The sequence below is a fragment of the Amblyraja radiata genome, chromosome 18 (genome assembly GCF_010909765.2).
Source record: "Amblyraja radiata isolate CabotCenter1 chromosome 18, sAmbRad1.1.pri, whole genome shotgun sequence".
NCBI lineage: Eukaryota > Metazoa > Chordata > Chondrichthyes > Rajiformes > Rajidae > Amblyraja > Amblyraja radiata.
Genome location: NC_045973.1, coordinates 32,372,304 through 32,390,747, shown reverse-complemented (window position 1 = coordinate 32,390,747; position 18,444 = coordinate 32,372,304).

Genomic DNA, 18,444 nt, shown 5'->3' with positions numbered 1-18,444 from the left:
GCGCGGTGATGCAACATTTTTTTTGTCGCCGCTGGATTTTGAAATCTTTTGGCGACACTGATATGACGCCGGCAGTCGCCGAGAAATTCACCAAGTGGGACAAGCCCTTAACTTACACCTTTGTGGAGAGGACTACAGAAGTCCCCGAGAGGGTCCTCGCGAAGTATCGGAGCAGAGACATGTGAATCTCCCACTGAAGTAATGGTCGGGGAAGGATCTGAAGATGAAACCATTTCAGAGGCAGATGTACTGAAATTAATGTCTGCCTGAATAGTTCTGTTTTCTGTCCTGGAGCGTAATGTTTATTCAAGAGGGAAAGGAAGTGAAGAGGTTGGAACACGGTGATCAAAAAATATAAACAATAAGAGGAATGAGAAAATGGCCCATTGAGTCCACCCTGTCCTTCTTACTTAGTATGGCACAGAACGAGGCCATTCGGTCCTTTAAGTCCATGGCAGCTCCCTGTAGATTAATCTTATCTACCCCATTTCCTTCTTGTCTTCATGTATCCTGCAACCTTCTCAGATGTTCAGCAGCTCCTGCTTTTGGGCGGCAAGGTGGTAGAGTTGCTGCCTTACAACACGGGGACCCCGGTTCCATCCTGACTACGGGTGCTGTCTGTACGGAGTATGTACGTTCTCCCTGTGACCATGTGTGTTTTCTCCGAGTACTCCGGTTTCTTCCCACACTCCAAAGACGTACAAGTTTGCAGGTTAATTTGCTTCTGTAAACTTGTAAATTGTCTCTAGTGTGTAGGATAGTGCTAGTGTACGGGGTGATCGCTGGTCGGTGCTGGCACGGTGGGCCGATAGGCCAGTTATCTCTATCTCTAAAGTTTAAAGTAAAGTCTAAAGTTCACATGATTATTTTTCCACAAGCCCGCATGAAGGGCCACTTGGCCACACTGAAGGGTAATTTGCAGTAGCTATTTGAAGAATAGGCATGTCTTAGGGGGATACCAGAGCCCCAGGGAAAAAACCCACACACTGACGTGAGAATGTACAAATTCCACACAGGCAGCAGCTGAGGTCAGGATCGAACCTGGGTCCCTGGAGCTATGAGTCTGCAGTGTCAACAGCTGCACCCTGTTATTTAGGGCTTCTGTAAATTGTCCCTAATGTGTAGGATAGTGCTAGTGTACGGGGTGATCGCTGGTCAGCACGGAATCGGTGGGCCGAAAGCAGTAGGAAGTGTATAAGGCGTCAATGGTGTTTCCCTTCACCAGCTAAAGCTGCCACCACTTAGGAAAATAGATTATAAAGGAAAAAAACAATATCACATTCTTTCACATCACGACAGAAATCCAGATGGGCAGCACAGTGACGCAGCAGTGGAGCTGCTGCCACACAACGCCAGAGACCAGGGTTCGATCCTGACCTCGGGTGCAGTCAGTGTGGAATTTGCATGTTCTCCCAGTGACCGCGTGGGTTTCCTCTGGGTGCTCCGGTTTTCTCCGAAAGATGTGCAGGTTTGTAGTTTAATTGGCATCAGTAAAATAGTGTAAAATTGCAGGTCTTCTTTATACCAGAAGTGGACACCTTTTTGTTTTCACATCCTGCTCTGAAGAAGGGTTTCCACACGAGTTGTGCACAAACCTCTGCACAAATGGATCATGTTCATCCTCCAGAAATAAAAATGAACCATTTTACACTTTGGATAGGATGGGGCACTTTAGAGACAGTCCCTCGCCGCAGCCAACTCTCTTGTAATGGCTCCAGTTTCTTTCATTGCTTCGCTGTGAATTGCTATAGCAACATTGGTCTGTGCTGCCTTGCTGTTTTGTGTTTGCTGCTTTTGTCGTGCCTTTGCTGCCTCCACTACATCAAGCCATTGAAAATAGTGAACTCTCAGTGCCCTTAAACTTTTCTTTCAAACAGACCAGAAAGATGAAGAGTGGGAGAATTTAATGAGAATTTGGGGGCTGATTGAGCTGGGTAGGATATTGCCACAAGTTTTCAGAGGACTGCTCATTTGGAGCAGTTTTTATTTTTAGCTTAGGTTTCTCTGCATTATGATTTTAACATCTTGCAAACAACTCTACATTTGGTTAAAAGAGGAGCAAATTAACCAGCATGTTAACAAGAAGCAACCTGTAAATAGCAAGATGTTGATAGTGAGACGGTGGGATGCACTGTTATTGTTCACTCCCATTACTTGGGCAGCAAATTTTCTTTGATTTTTCATTATCATCAAGAAACCACAGGACTGGAGAAGATTTGTGATGCAGGCTGCTATTGCATTTAAGAGAAGAGGGGAGATAGGAAATCTCACATAGTTATGGCTGGGTCAGTGATCGAACTGGCATTGAGTTGTTTAGTTTATTATTGTCCTGTGCTGTGAAAAGCTTTTGTTTGTGTGCTGTCCAGTCAAGGAAAAGACTAAACGTGAATACAATCACGCTATCCACATTGCACAGATAAAATATTCTGTTTTGTAGGTTTTTTTGCACAATCCGCAAGCATTGCCACTTTTCATTTCACTGCACATCTCGTATGCGTATGTGACGAATAAACTTGACTTTACTTGACTTGAGATAAAGGGTACAACATTTAGTGCGCGATGTAACATTGAAGTCCGATAATTCATTGAAGTCCGATGTAACATTGAAGATTGAAGATAGTTCAATGGTCTCCAATGAGTCAGATAGGAGGTCAGGACCGCTCTCTAGCTGGTGAGAGGATGGTTCAGTTGCCTGATAACAGGTGGGAAGAAACTGTCCCTGAATCTAGAGGTGTGCGTTTTTTACACTTTTGTACCTCTTGCCTGATGCTAGAGGGGAGAAGAGGAAGAGGGAGTGGAGAAGAGAGGAACGGAGACGGGGAGGGGAGAGGAGAGGCAGTTTGGGGTATAGAATTAGAATCATTAGAGGCTAAAGGTATTAGTGGCAATTGTTTACAGACCTCCAAATAACAGCAATAATTACAGCAAGATAAAACAAGGAAATTAGAAATGGATGTTGCAGGGATATTCATAAGGATCGATTAATATATGGAGTTATCAGTCAAATCAAATTATTACTAACAATGTAGAAGGATTTCTGGAATTTATACAAGATGGGTTTTTATATTAATATTTTGAGGAACTGACTAGGGAGAGGCCATTTTAGATGTAGAACTGCCCTATAAGAAATAGTTAATTACTAATCTTGAGGTAAAGACGTTTTGAGCAAATAGTGACTAATACAATGTAATGTAGTTCGACCTGAAAAGTTTTCAATTCAAGAAAGGTATGAGACATACATTGACTGGGTACATCCAGAAATTGTCTCAAAGCGAATGGTAGGTCATGCAACAGTTAGCTTTATTGAAATAGTATACAATGTGCATTTAAAAAAAAATATTTGAGGCACAAAGACATAATTGAAAAAAATGTGTTCAAACCGTGGAATTAAATGAATGAAAATGACGCAATTGCCAGTAATACAATAAACCTGAGGATAGGGAGTGTTTTAGTTTAGATTATATTAGTTTATTATTTTAGTTTAATTTAGTTTTAGTTTAGTTTAGTTTATTATAATTGTTTTAAGTTTATTATTGTCTGAGGTACAGTGAAAAGCTTTTTTGTCAGCGGAAAGACAACACATGATTACAATCAGGCAGTCCATAGCATACAGATGCAGGATAAAGGGAATAACCTTTAGTGCTAGATAAAGTCCAGTAAAGTCTGAGTAAAGATAGTCCAAGGGTCTCCAATAAGGTAGATGGGAGGTCAGGACCCCTCTCTAGCTGGTGAACAAACAGTTGCCTGATAACAACTGGGAAGAAACTGACCCTGGATCTGGAATTTTAGAATTTAGCAAAGAATGACTAAATCGTTGATAAAGAAAAGGAAGTGAGATTATGAAAGTAACTAAGAAAAAGGTAAAAACAGTTGCAATATGTATATAAAAAAGAAAAGCTTAAGAAGGATAATGTGGGTCCTTCAAAGAGGGATGCAAGAGGATTAAAAAAATACTTTTGAGTCTGGTCTTATGGAAGAAGACACCAAAGGGTTTCTAGAATTACTGGAGACCTGAGGAAGTAAAATAAATGTATTAATAAAGGAATATCATGAGAGAAATTATTGAACCTGAAAAATGATAAATCCCGAAGGATTGCATGATCTTCACCCTAGAAGGTGAAGAGGTGGTTATGGATGCTTTGGTCGTCAACTTCCAATGGAATAGATCCCACAGATTGGAGAGCAGCGAGTGTGACCTAATTATTTAAGAAAGTAGGGAAAGAAAAAATGGCAACTACTGACTCGTTGGCCTGATATCGAAAGTTGGGCAATTATTGGAATCTGTAATAAAGATGTGATATTAAAACGCTTAGAAAATAATAATATAGTTGAGCAAATTCAATATGGATTTAAGAAAAATAGATCATGTTTGACTGATCAATTGGAGTAGTCAAGAAGGCTTTGGGGCCATTGGTCTTCATCAGTCAAAGTATTCAGTATCGAAGTTGGGAGGTCACATTCCAAATGTATAGGCCATTGGTGAGGCCACATTTGGAGTCCTGTGTTTGGTTTTGGGACACATAATATAGGAAAGATGTTGTTAAGCTGGAAAAGGTACAGAGAAAATTCATGAGGATATCAGCGGGACTCGAGGGCCTGAGTTATTGGGAGAGGTTGAGCAGGCTAAGACTGTATTCCTTGAAGTACAGGAGGATGAGGGGTGATCTTATAGAGGTATAGAGGGTCCCAAGCCGAAACGTCGCCCATCCTTTTTACTCCAGCCTGACCTGCTGAGTTACACCAGCACTTTGTGTCTATCTTTGGTATAAAGCAGCATCAGTTCCTTGTTTCTACATTCTCCAGAGATGCTGCCTGATCTGCTGTTACTCCAGCACTTTTTGTCTTTTGGTACAAACTTTGAATTATACAATTTCATGTGATGCACCCCCCCTCTCCCCCCTCTCCCCCCCCCCCCCCCTCTCCCCCTCCTCTCCCCCCCTCTCCCACATTTTCAAATGCTTTGGGTGTTGCATCAGATGCTGACATGTGACAAGAATAATAACTTATCAACTTGATAGGTATTTGTAAATTTGTAGGTTGGACAAATCACCGTGCTAACCTTATATTACCTGTACTCCCAGAACATCACGCAAATCAACCTCCCTTCCATGGACTCCATCTACACCACACGCTGCCTCGACAAGGCCTCCAGCATAATCAAGGACGAGTATCACCATGGCAACTCCCTCTTCTCCCCTCTCCCATAGGGCAAAAGGCATTGAAATGTGAAAACGCACACCTCCAGAATCAGGGACAGTTTCTTTGCAGCTGCTATCAGGCAACTGAACCATCCTACCAACAACTAAAAAGCAATCCTGAGCTACTATCTAACTCGTTGGAGAACCTCAGACTATCTTTGATTGGACTTTACTGAATATCTTGCACTGAACGTCATTCACGTTATTCCCTTTATCCTGTATTGTATTTCCGCTGACTGGTCAGCAAGCAACAAAAGCTTTTCACTGTACCTCGGTACACGTGACAATAAACTAAACTCAAACTCAACTCAGCACTTTGTGTTTACCACAAAATTCCATCACATGTAGTTCCTTGTGCGCCCATTTCCTTCATTGTATATTGAATATTTTTTACATTCATCGGAGAAGACAGATATCTCATCTGAAAAAAGATAAACACAAAATGCTGGAGTAACTCAGCGGGACAGGCAGTCTGTCTTTGGTGTAACTAAAGCATCTACACATTTAATCTGAAAAAAAAAAACTCCTCTCTGAGTTCAAGATTTCACTGGCAGATCTGGAATTGCTCATCTGACACTATTGCCAAGAGTCAAACTAACGCATACATATTTTGCCTGAAATGTCCAATTTCCAATCTTTTCCTGGATTATTCAGGATTAATTCCACATCCCTGGAACTGACTGTCACTGTTACTCAATGTGTAGGAAAGAACTGCAGATGCTGGTTTGAATCTAAGTTAGACGCAAAATGCTAGAGTAACTCAGCGGGACATGCAGCATTTCTGGAGAGAAGGAATGGGTGACGTTTAGGGTCGAGACCCTTCTTCAGACTGATGTCAGGGGAGTGGACGAGACAGATAGAATGTAGTCGGAGACAGTAAGACTAGTGGGAGAACTTTATTGGGAGTAGGGGATAGAGTCTTTACAGGAAGCAGGTTGGGAAGAAGTGTAGTCTAGATAGCTACAGGAGTCAGTGGGTTTGTAATAGATGTCAGTCAATAGTCTGTCTCCTGTGATGGAGACGGTGAGATCTAGAAAGGTCAGTGATGGTCCAAGTGAATTTGAGTGCAGGGTGGAAATTAGACGTGAAGTTAATGAAGTCAGTGAGTTCTGCATGGGTGCAGGAGGTAGCACCAATGCAGTCGTCAATGTAGTGGAGGATGCGCTCAGATGTATGCGCCCCAGATGAGGTTTTCCATACCAGGTCATCGGAGATGTCCTCATTCTTTAGGAAATGGGGGTTCCCCTCTTCCATTATAGATGAGGCTCTCACTAGGGTGTCCTCGATATCCCTCAGCTCCGCTCTTGCTCCCCCTCCCCCATTCGTAATGACAGAGTCCCCCTTGTCGTCACCTTCCGCTTCACCAGCCATTGCATACGGCATATAATCCTCCGACATTTTTGCTACCTCCAACGGGATCCCACTACTGGCCACATCTTCCCATTTCCACCCCTTTCTGCTTTCCTCAGAGACTGAGGAAAGCAACTCCCTGGTCAACTCGTCCCTTCCCACCCAAACCATCCCCTCCCTGGGTACTTTCCCCTGCAACCGCAAGAGCTGCAACACCTGTCCCTTTACCTCCCCCCTTGACTCCATCCAAGGACCCCGACAGTATTTTCAGGTGAAGCAGGGGTTCACTTGCACCTCCACCAACCTCATCTACTGTATCCGCTGTTCCAGGTGTCAACTCCTGTACATCAGCGAGACCAAGCGCAGGCACGGCGATCGTTTCGCGGAACACCTCCGCTCAGTCCGCCTTAACCTACCTGATCTCCCGGTTGCTCAGCCCTTTAACTCCCCCTCTCATTACCAATCTGATCTCTTTGTCCTGGGCCTTCTCCATTGTCAGAGTGAGGCCCAATGCAAATTGGAGGAACAGCATCTCATATTTTGCTTGGGCAGCTTACATCATAGCTGTATGAATATTGACTTCTCTAACTTCAAGTAGCCCTTGCTTTCCCTCTCACTCCATCCCCTCCCCCTTCGTAGTTCTCCCACCAGCCTTACTGTCTCCATTCTATCTCTGTCCCACCCACTCTCCCCTGACATCAATCTGAAGAAAGGTCTCGACCCGAAACGTCACCCATTCCCTCTCCCCAGAGATGCTGCCCGTCCCGCTGGATTACTCCAGCATTTTCTGTCACTGTTACTCAATAGCTTGTTGGTTTCCAGCTTCTCGTAATCTCGATAAAAAGTAATCACCATGAATTTTAACCCTGTTTCTCCACAGATGCTACCTGAGTTGCTGAATATTTCGAGTATTTTCCGTTTTAATTGCCAGAACACCCATTGTTGAACAACTTGTTCCTGGATGTAGAAGATTGAGCTTTTTGAGAACTGCTTTTATTTCCTTTGGATCCCTTAAACTCATTCCTTATTCGAATTCATCAGGCACAAGTATTTTCCACTTATTTTAACCCTTTAGACTCACTACCATATCTCCTACATAATTTCTAATTTGTATGAAATTTTGAGTCAAGGTATCCAAATCTACAGAAAGTGATGGACCAAACCCAGCCAATGACTTCCCCACCACCAAGAGTATCTCCATGAGGCGCTACCTCAAGAAGGCAGCATCTACCAACAAGCTTGCTCCAACATCTAAGCCATGCCCTCTTCTCACTGCTACCTTTATGGTTTAGGAGCCTGAAGTCACACACTACCAGGTTCAGGAACAGTAACTTTCCTACAACCATCAGCATCTTGAATCAACCCGCAAAACCCTCATCCTAGTAATGTCTTGTATTTGTTTGCATGGTCTCTTGCTTCTTGCTGGTTGTAGAATTTACATGTAATTTAAGTCTAATTTCTTCATGTAATGTGGAAATAGGCCCTTTAGCCCACCAAGTCCCCATCGGCCAGTGATTACCCCGTACTGGCACTATCCTACACACTAGGGACAATTTACAATTCAGAGAAAATCTGTACGTCTTTGGAGTGTGGAAGAAAACAGGAGCATCCGGAGAACATACAGACTCTGCATAGGCAGCACCCATGGTTAGGATTCAATCTGGGTCTCTGGCGCTGTAATGCAGCAACTCTACTCCTGCACGACCGTGCTGCCCCAGCAACTCAACCGCTGAGCCACTGTCAAGTCAAGTCAAGTCAAGTCAGTTTTATTCGTCACATGCACATAAAGTGAAATGAATTTGCCAGCAGCGGTACAATAAAAAAAGAACACACAATACACAATAAAAAATGTAACACAAACATCCAACACAACATTCATCACTGTGGTGGAAGGCACAAAGTTTGGTCAGTCCTCCTCCGTTTTTCCCCGTGGTCAGGACCACAACCCTCCGCAGTCGCTGCTGAAGGCGTCCAGATGTGCAGACAAGGTAAGTCCAGGTAAGTCCTGAATTGGTGCCTCCCCACCGGAAACCGCGGCTTCAAGATGGTGTAGGCCGCAGGACGGTGGTCAAAGATCTAAAGTCACCGCCGCGCCACAGCAAGAAGCACCGTAAACCGCAGGGCCGGCGGTTGGAGCTCCCCTCCAGGGATCCCCGGCGACGGATCCCGCTCCGGACGGTAAGTCCCCGCTGTGCCCGCGGGTAGAAGTAGGCCGCGGGCCGGCGGTCGGAGCTCTTCTTCTCCGGGGTCCCCAACGAGGGATCCCAGGCTCCGGACGCCGCGGCATAGCTTTATAATAAGGGAGTGTCAGCGCTGACGAAACACAAACACTGGCAAAGAGTAAAAAATAATCTCCCAGCAAAGACATTTGGAAGAATCTTCCTGGTAGCTTGAATAATAGTTATGTTATGAAAGAAAGTTATGTGGGGGAGGAAGGTTAATTATCCCCATGATCTCTGAACGTTGATGCTGCAAATATTGTCGAGAGTATTGATGAGTCTGTGAAATTCAGGTTCCATAATGGGGCAATTTTGTGCCAAAGCCACTGGGAGCTCACACATTAAGCGTCAATTTTACTACTCTCATCTTGTTTGCAAATGGAAGGTTGGCCACGGCACATTGAACACTTGATGAGGTACAGTTCAGTTTGAATTGAATATATATTTTTAAAATGTGCTGGGTTATGAAGAAATGTCCAATAAAGATGTGATTTCAAGTCTAATGAGCTTTGGAAATTGCAAGAATCAAAAGGTTAAGATGGCCGTTGCTTTTATTGTCCTTGAAAGACTTTATCTGTACTGCATTGAAAGAGTGAGATGACCAAATCTGAGCTGTGGAGGTATCCTTTATTGTGTATGTAGCCCAGCCCATCACACGGACCAAACTCCCCACCACTGACTCCATCTACACTTCACGCTGCCTAGTGAAAGCAGCCAACATAATCAAGGATCAAGGATCAAGAGTCTGAAGAAGGGTTTCGGCCCGAAACGTCGCCTATTTCCTTCGCTCCATAGATGCTGCTGCACCCGCTGAGTTTCCCCAGCAATTTTGTGTACCTTCGATATTCCAGCATCTGCAGTTCCCTTTTGAACAACATAATCAAGGAACTGTTTCACCCCCGTCATTTCCTCTCTCATGTGCCTGTCCCACTTAGGCGACTTTTTAGGTGACTGCAGGAGACTCTGCGGTCGCCACATGTTCGCCACATGTTTGCGGGTGGTTGCCGGGGAGTCGCCTTCATGGTCGTGAGGAGTTCCCGCATACTGGGAACTAGACACAACCTCATTACGGTCGACCAGAATGAAGCTGCCATGGAGAGTAGCGAGAATTCTCGTGCCGTAGGTGGGTTGCCAGGAGGTCGAAGGTTGTTGTAGGTTCCCGTAGGTTGTAGCTGGTGCTGACTTGGCTCATTGGCTCATTGGGGAAATAAATGTAAGCAGCAGTTTTCAGGTACAGTGAAAAGCTATTGTTGTGTACTAACCAGTCAGCAGAAACACAATACGTGATTACAATTGAGCCATCCACAGTGTACAGATACATGGTATATGGAACAACGTGAATAATGCCCCTGTCCCACTTAGGAAACCTGAACGGAAACCTCTGGAGACTTTGCGCCCCACCCAAGGTTTCCGTGTGGTTCCCGGAGGTTTTTTGTCAGTCTCCCTAATGGTCGAAAGTGGTTTCCGCTTCTTCTATGTTCTATAAAAAAAGCGGAAACCACTTTCGACCATTAGGGAGACTGACAAAAACCTCCGGGAACCTCCAGGAACCTCCGGGAACCGCACGGAAACGTTGGGTGGGGTGCAAAGTCTCCAGAGGTTTCCGTTCAGGTTTCCTAAGTGGGACAGGGGCATTACGTATAGTGCAAGATAAAGTCCAGTAAAGTCCGAGGGTCTCCAATGATGTAGATAGTAGTTCAGGGCTGCTCTCTAGTTGTTTGTAGGATGGTTCAGTTACACTGATAACACGTGGGAAATAACTGTCCCTGAATCTGGAGGTATGCGTTTTCACAGTTCTATACCTTTTGCCCGATGGGAGAGGGGATAAGAGAGAGTGTGGGGTGCGACTTGTCTGTGATTATGCTGGTGAACTACAATGCTACAATATTGATAAACTATATTCTGTTTTTTGTCTTTGCCCTATCTGTCGTATTTGTATATGGCTCGATTGTATTACTGTCTTATATTATCAGATTTAATTGCAAACAACAGCTTTTCACTGCATCTTGGTCCAGGTGACAATAACAAACCAATATCAATACCATGAACCCACCCATTCATATTCTAGGCTGTTTACACTTCATCCTAGTTGGATATTTTATAGATTCTCGGACTCTGAGGGTCTTTGATAGAGGATCTTCTGTTGTTTCCTTCAGAGTTACACCGAGTCCACACCAACCATCGACCACCATACACTAGTTCCATGTCCTACGCACTAGGGGCAATTTGCAGAAGCCAATTTACCTACAAGGCCTAGATAGAAAATGTCTGCTCTTGGAGTATCTGCAACTAGTGGGTATGACTTCATAATGGGAGGGTGGCACACATTTAAGATTGTTTTGGGGGCAATTATCTTCTCTCAGAAAATCAAAAACATTTGGAATAATCTTTCCCAAAGAGCTATGGAGGCAGAATCATTGGCAACTTTAAAGAGGACTGGGAAATAAATAGGAAAGTGGGACCAAGGGAAAGATCAGATCAGCCACGATCTTATTGAATGGTAGAGGCATTAAAGGCACTATTTGACCTACTCCAGCTTCTGTTCCTTATGAGTGGAATGGAAGCTCTGATAAAGGATCTTCAGTTGTTTAGTTAGTTTGGTTTAGTTTAGTTTAGATATACAGTGTAGAAACTGGCCTTTCAGCGTACCGAGTCCATGCCAACCAACGATCACCCATACACTAGTACCATGTCCTAAGCACCATGGACAATTTACAGGAGCCAATTTATCTACAAACCTGCATGTTTTAAGAATGTGAGAGGAAACCAGAGTACCCGGAGTAAACCCACGCAGTCACAGGAAGAATGTGCAAACTCCACACTGACAGCACCCGAAGTCAGGATCGAACCTGGGTCTCTGGCCCTCTTTGAAGAAGTTTCCCCCCCACTGATTTCCTCCAAATGCACTCTTTTGTTTGCTACAGATTCCAACATCTGCAGTCTCTTGTGCTTGAAAAAGAATAAGACCATCACAATTCCTCAGTACACGCTCCAGCATTGGCACTGAGGATATTCATAGTAATCAATGGACATGCCAGAGGGTGATGATTACATGCTGAAAACCAGGCAAACCCTTCAGTGGAAATTATTATGTTCACAGTGTATAAATCTAGGAATTGAGATCTCGAGGAGAGTTTGGTCTATGTAGGGACGACAGATGGCACAATGTGCTAAGTGTTTGGCTGGCGACCGGAAGGTAGCCGGTTCGAATCCCGCTTGGAGTGCATACTGTCGTTGTGTCCTTGGGCAAGACACTTCACCCACCTTTGCCTGTGTGTGAATGTGTGTGAATGTGTGTGAGTGATTGGTGGTGGTCGGAGGGGCCGTAGGTGCAGAATGGCAGCCACGCTTCCGTCAGTCTGCCCCAGGGCAGCTGTGGCTACAGAAGTAGCTTACCACCACCGAGTGTGACTGAGGAGTGAATGAATAATGCGATGTAAAGCGCCTTGAGTATTAGAAAGGCGCTATATAAATCCCATCCATTATTATTATTATTATGTGTCATGGATTCAGAATTGGAACTAATTACATAAAATATTCCTGTTGAAAGTGATACAAAGTTTAAAGGGTTATGAAGTCATATTTTAGTATTTTGAGAACCTGTAACAATAGAGCATAGAACAGTACAGCACAAGAACAGGCCCTTCAGCACACAATGTCTATGCTGTACATGATGCCAAGACCATCACTGATCTACAAGCACCTAACCCATAACCTTCAATCACCTACATATATCCACATGCCTATCCAAAAGTATGTTTAAATGCCACTAATGTATCTGTTTCAACTACCACCCCTGCCTACCACCACGCATTGCTGGTACTCACCACTCTCTGTGTAAAAAAACCTGCCCCGCTCATCTCTTTTAAACTTTGTCCCTCTCATCTGAAATCTATGCCCTCTACTATTTGATTTTTCCATCTTGGGTAAAATATTCTGACTGCCTACTCCTCTGACAGGCTCTCATAATTTAATATACTTCTATTTATGGGCGGAATGGTGGCGCAGCAGTAGAGTTGCTGCTTTAGAGCGCTTGCAGCGCCAGAAACCCAAGTTCGATCCCGACGACGGGTGCTGTCTGTACGGAGTTTGTACGTTCTCCCCGTGACCGCGTGGGTTATCTCCGAGATCTTCGGTTTCCTCCCACACTCCAAAGACGTACAGGTTTGTAGGTTAATTGGCTTGGTATAATTGTAAATGGTCACGAGGATAGTGTTAGTGTGCAGGGATCGCTGGTCAGCACGGACTTGGTGGGCCGAAGGGCCTGTTTCCACGCTGTATCTCCAAACTAAACACCTCTACTGATCCAGAGAAAGCAATCCAAGTCCAACCTCTCTCTATAGCTAATACCTCTTAATCCAGGCATCATCCCACTAAACATCCTCTGCACCCTTTCCAAAGCAATCATTCTTTTGCGAAAGTAATGGATGTTGCCTATGGCTAGCGCATAAGATTTTTTAGCATCTGTTTGTACAGTGTTAGGCAGTCACCTTATTGTTTGGGGTTTCTGGATTCAGACAAGATGATGAGATGGGACAGTGATAGGTGTGCAAGCTGGGACAATGTGATATGTCATCAGTTGCTGCTGTTCAGCTAAGACTGAGCCGTGCTAACTGGATGCATTCCACTGAGGCACTCTTCAAACAATCTGTTTGATTCCCTTTCCTGTGTTTGCATTAATGGGAGCTTGTCAGAATTATACAGCAACTCCCCCAGGCTATTGCTAGTCATATCTTACTGAGTAAATTTGTGAGCCTACAGCTATGTAAATTAACAAAGCAGTGATCACATAAATTGCACAGTTTATTACTGAGGCAATACTAACTCCCGTAGCTCCTCTCCCCATCCACCTGATTTCCCCTTTCTCAATGCCTCTGAAAATTTATCCTTAATCATTCTTGGATTCTGAACCAAATTCTACACATGCTTCATAGAATGCATCCAATCCAAATGCTTGGCCTGACAATTGCTCTGCATTAACTTGTAGTTTAGTTTAGTTTAGTTTAGTTTAGTTTAGTTTAGTTTAGAAATACAGCATAGAAACAGGCCCTTCAGCCCACCGAGTCCGCAATGATCAGCAATCCCCGTTCACTAGCACCATCCTACCCATCAGGGACAATTTACAATTGTTATCAGGAACTGGGGCACTCAGAGGACTCTAACCTGAAGACTGTACTCCCCAAATTCCACCAACATGTCTCCTTCCCCACTAGAGTAGACAAGACACTGGACAAAGTCTACACCAACATGGCTGAAGCTTACAAAGTCATCCCCCTCCCCCACCTTGGTCAGTCTGATCACGTCTCGTTGTTCCTGCTCCCTAAGTACTCCCCACTCATCAGACGGGTTAAACCAACTGTGAGGACAGTTAAAGTCTGGTCAGAGGAAGCGGACTTCACACTTCAGCAGTGTTTTGGAAACACTGACTGGAAGGCGTTTGCAGCCCAGGCCACCCTTGACTCCCACACGGACATTGATTCCTACACATCCTCTGTTCTGGACTTTATAAACTCCACCATCAATAGTGTCACCTCCCTCAAACAGGTGACCATATTCCCGAATCAGAAGCCATGGATGAACAGCGAGGTCAGGCTACTGCTGAAAGCACGGGACACCGCTTTCAGGTCAGGCGATGCTCGAGCCTACAGTTCAGCCAGGGCTAACCTGAAGAGGGGCATCAAGAAGGCCAAGCACTGCCATAAGCTCAGGATTGAGGAGCACTTCAACAACAACTCCGACCCCCGACGCATGTGGCAAGGCATCCAGGCCATCACGGACTACAGACCCTCCAACACCACCCCCACATCCAGCGACGCCTCCTTCCTTGAGGAGCTTAACCACTTCTATGGCCGCTTCGACAGGGACAATCTAGAGACAGCCATCAAGGCTGTGCTACCTGCCGATCACCAACCCCTCACACTCACCCCCTACGACGTATTTGTGGCACTGAGTAGGACTAATGCACGTAAAGCTGCTGGCCCTGACGGCATCCCCGGGCGCGTGCTCAGGGCCTGTGCTGCGCAGCTGACAGACATCTGGACTGACATCTTCAACCTGTCACTTGCCCAAGCAGTTGTCCCCACGTGCCTTAAAACCACCTCCATCGTGCCAGTGCCAAAACACTCCACTGCGGCAAGCCTCAACGACTTCCGCCCAGTTGCACTTACCCCCATCATCACCAAGTGCTTCGAGAGGCTGGTCCTGGCACACCTCAAAAGCTGCCTACCTCCCACACTGGATCCCTATCAGTTTGCCTACCGCAAGAACAGGAGTACGGAGGATGCCATCTCAACGGCACTTCACTCCGCCCTCTCCCACATCGACAACAGAGACACTTACGTAAGAATGCTGTTCATCGATTACAGCTCAGCATTCAACACCATTATACCATCAAAACTGATCACCAAACTCGGTAACCTGGGCATCGACCCCTCCCTCTGCAACTGGATACTAGACTTTCTAACCAACAGACCCCAGTCTGTTAGGTTAGACAAGCACACCTCTTCAACCCTCACCCTGAACACCGGCGTTCCACAGGGCTGTGTGCTGAGCCCCCTCCTCTACTCCCTCTTCACCTATGACTGCACACCTGTACATGGTACTAACACCATCATCAAGTATGCAGATGATACAACGGTGATTGGCCTCATCAGCAACAACGATGAGTCGGCCTACAGGGAGGAGGTCCAGCACTTAGCAGCATGGTGCGCTGACAACAACCTGGCCCTTAACTCCAAGAAGACCAAGGAGCTCATTGTAGACTTCAGGAAGTCCAGGGGCAGCACGCACACCCCCATCCACATTAACGGGACGGAGGTGGAACGTGTTTCTAGCTTCAGGTTCCTGGGAGTCAACATCTCCGATGACCTCTCTTGGACCCACAATACCTCAACTCTGATCAAGAAGGCTCACCAGCGTCTCTTCTTCCTGAGGAGACTGAAGAAGGTCCATCTGTCTCCTCAGATCCTGGTGAACTTCTACCGCTGCACCATCGAGAGCATCCTTACCAACTGCATCACAGTATGGTATGGCAACTGCTCTGTCTCCGACCGGAAGGCATTGCAGAGGGTGGTGAAAATTGCCCAACGCATCACCGGTTCCTCGCTCCCCTCCATTGAGTCTGTCCAAAGCAAGCGTTATCTGCGGAGGGCGCTCAGCATCGCCAAGGACTGCTCTCACCCCAACCATGGACTGTTTACCCTCCTACCATCCGGGAGGCGCTACAGGTCTCTCCGTTGCCGAACCAGCAGGTCCAGGAACAGCTTCTTCCCGGCGGCTGTCACTCTACTCAACAACGTACCTCGGTGACTGCCAATCACCCCCCCCCCACCCCCCGGACACTTATTATCACTTATTATTATTTATTTAAATCATTTGCTATGTCGCTCTTCCAGGGAGATGCTAAATGCATTTCGTTGTCTCTGTACTGTACACTGACAATGACAATTAAAATTGAATCTGAATCTGAATCTGAATCAGAGGAAACCCACACAGTCACAGGAAGGATGTGCAAACTTCACATAGATAATAGCTGCCAGGGGTGCTAGTGGAGGCAGATATGATAGTTTTTTGAAGACGTGACCAAGAAGGTTGATGAGGGCAAAGCTGTAGATGTTGTATAAATGGACGTTATCAAAACATGCAACAAGGGTCCACATGGCAGGCTGCTCTGTAAGGTTAGATGGTATGGGATGCAAGGAGAGATGGCTGAATGGATAGAAAATTGGCTTCATGGAAGGAAACAGAGTGTGATGGTGGAAGATTGCTTCTTGGACTGGAGGTCTGTGACTAGTGGTGTGCCTCAGGGTTCGGTGCTGGGCTCTTTACTGTTTGTCATCTATGTCATTGATTTGGATGAGAACCAACACGGCAAGATTAGCAAGTTTGCTGAAAATACAAAAGTGGGTGGTTTTGCAGAAAAAATGGTTGTGAAAAATTGCAGTAGGATCTTGATTGATTGGTCGGGTGGGCTAAGGAATGGTTGATGGAATTTCATACAGAGAAATGTGAGGTGTTGCGTTTTAGGAAGTCTAACATAGGCAGGGCTTACACAATAGATGGTAGGCCTCTGGGGAGTGTTGTAGAGGGATCTTCGTGTACAGGTACATAGTTCATTGAAAGTGACACCACATGTAGAAAGGGTGGTCAAAAAGACTTTTGACACATTGGCCTTCATCATTCAGAGTTTTGAGTATAGAAATTGGGAGGTCATGTTGCAGTTATATAAGACGTTGATGAGGCCGCCAAAGGGCCTGTTTCCATGTTGTATGACTTTATGACTCTCTAGCATTTAGGAGGCATTTAGATAGGTACATGGATATGCAGTGATATGGATCTTATGCAGGCAGATGAGATTAGATTATTTTGGGCATCATGTTCAGCATATTCCATTTTATAGTAGGTTACATTGGAACAATAGAATTGATGGGAATACTCTTAGAGCCACCATAGACTCAGTGGGCCAAATGGCCTTCTTCCAAGCCATAAAGAAAAGTAAAACTACTATTAAGTAGACACATTGAGTAGTTGTGGCATTGCAAGGTCTATTGAGTAGTTGTGGCATTTTCTGTTTTTTTTTCAGATTTCTGTGTCTCATTATTTTGTGCACCTCTATAAGTTCATCCCTCATCCTCCTTTGCTTCCTGGAATATAATCCTGCTCATCCTTTCCCTATAGCTCAGACCCTAGAGCCTGGCAACTTCTTTGTAAATTTTCCCTGCACCCTTTCCAGCTTGACGACATTTTCCTACAACATGGTGGCCAGAACTGAACACAATCCTCTACATGCAGCCATGAATACAATTGAGTGTAGTTTAAAGCTAGTCCGTCTATCTTCACTCTGTTTCTAGCAGGGACAGGCAGCATCTCTGGATAGAAGGAGTGGGTGTCGTTTCGGGTCGAAACCCTTCTTCAGAGTCTCGACCCGAAACATCACCCATTCATTCTCTCCAGAGATGCTGCCTGTTCCGCTGAGTTACTCCAGCATTTTTGTGTCTATCTTCGGTGTAAACCAACATCTGCAGTTCCGTCCCATACATTTGATAGTTTCACAAAACAGCCACTGCTCTCCTGTCTCTTCTCAGCCGCTTATTTTCCAACTGGGAAATTTCTAGAATCTTTCCCGTCAGGAAAGTGAAGGGAAGCAGGCGCGCAGGAACATTATGATTGGAAGTTTCCAAGGGAGGATCTCATTGAAACTTACCGAATAGTGAAAGGCCTGGATAGAGTGGATGTGGAGAGGATGTTTCCACTAGTGGGAGAGTCTAGGACCAGAGGGCACAGTCTCAGAATAAAAGTAAGCACCTTTAGAAAAGAGATGAGAATGAATGTCTTTCGTCAGAGGGTGGCGAATCTGTCAAGTAAATGGATATTTGATAACTGGGTTAGGTTAAACTTCCATCTATCTTCATAATTGTCCCATAACATTGAATGTTGCTCGAGCATTGGATGTCACATTGCACGGCATATTGTCAGGCATGCTTAGCTCAAGCTGCTCAAATTATTACGAAAGGAAACACGTTCATTTGTTTAGCAGTGTGGTGAAGTGGAACCATCTGTCAGTTCTAACAAGCACAAATAATAAATAGGCTCAACAAGAAACCACAGATTCATGTTTAACACAGGTCCCTACGGAATGGTAATATCTGGCCACATATCTATTAATAATCTCATTTATG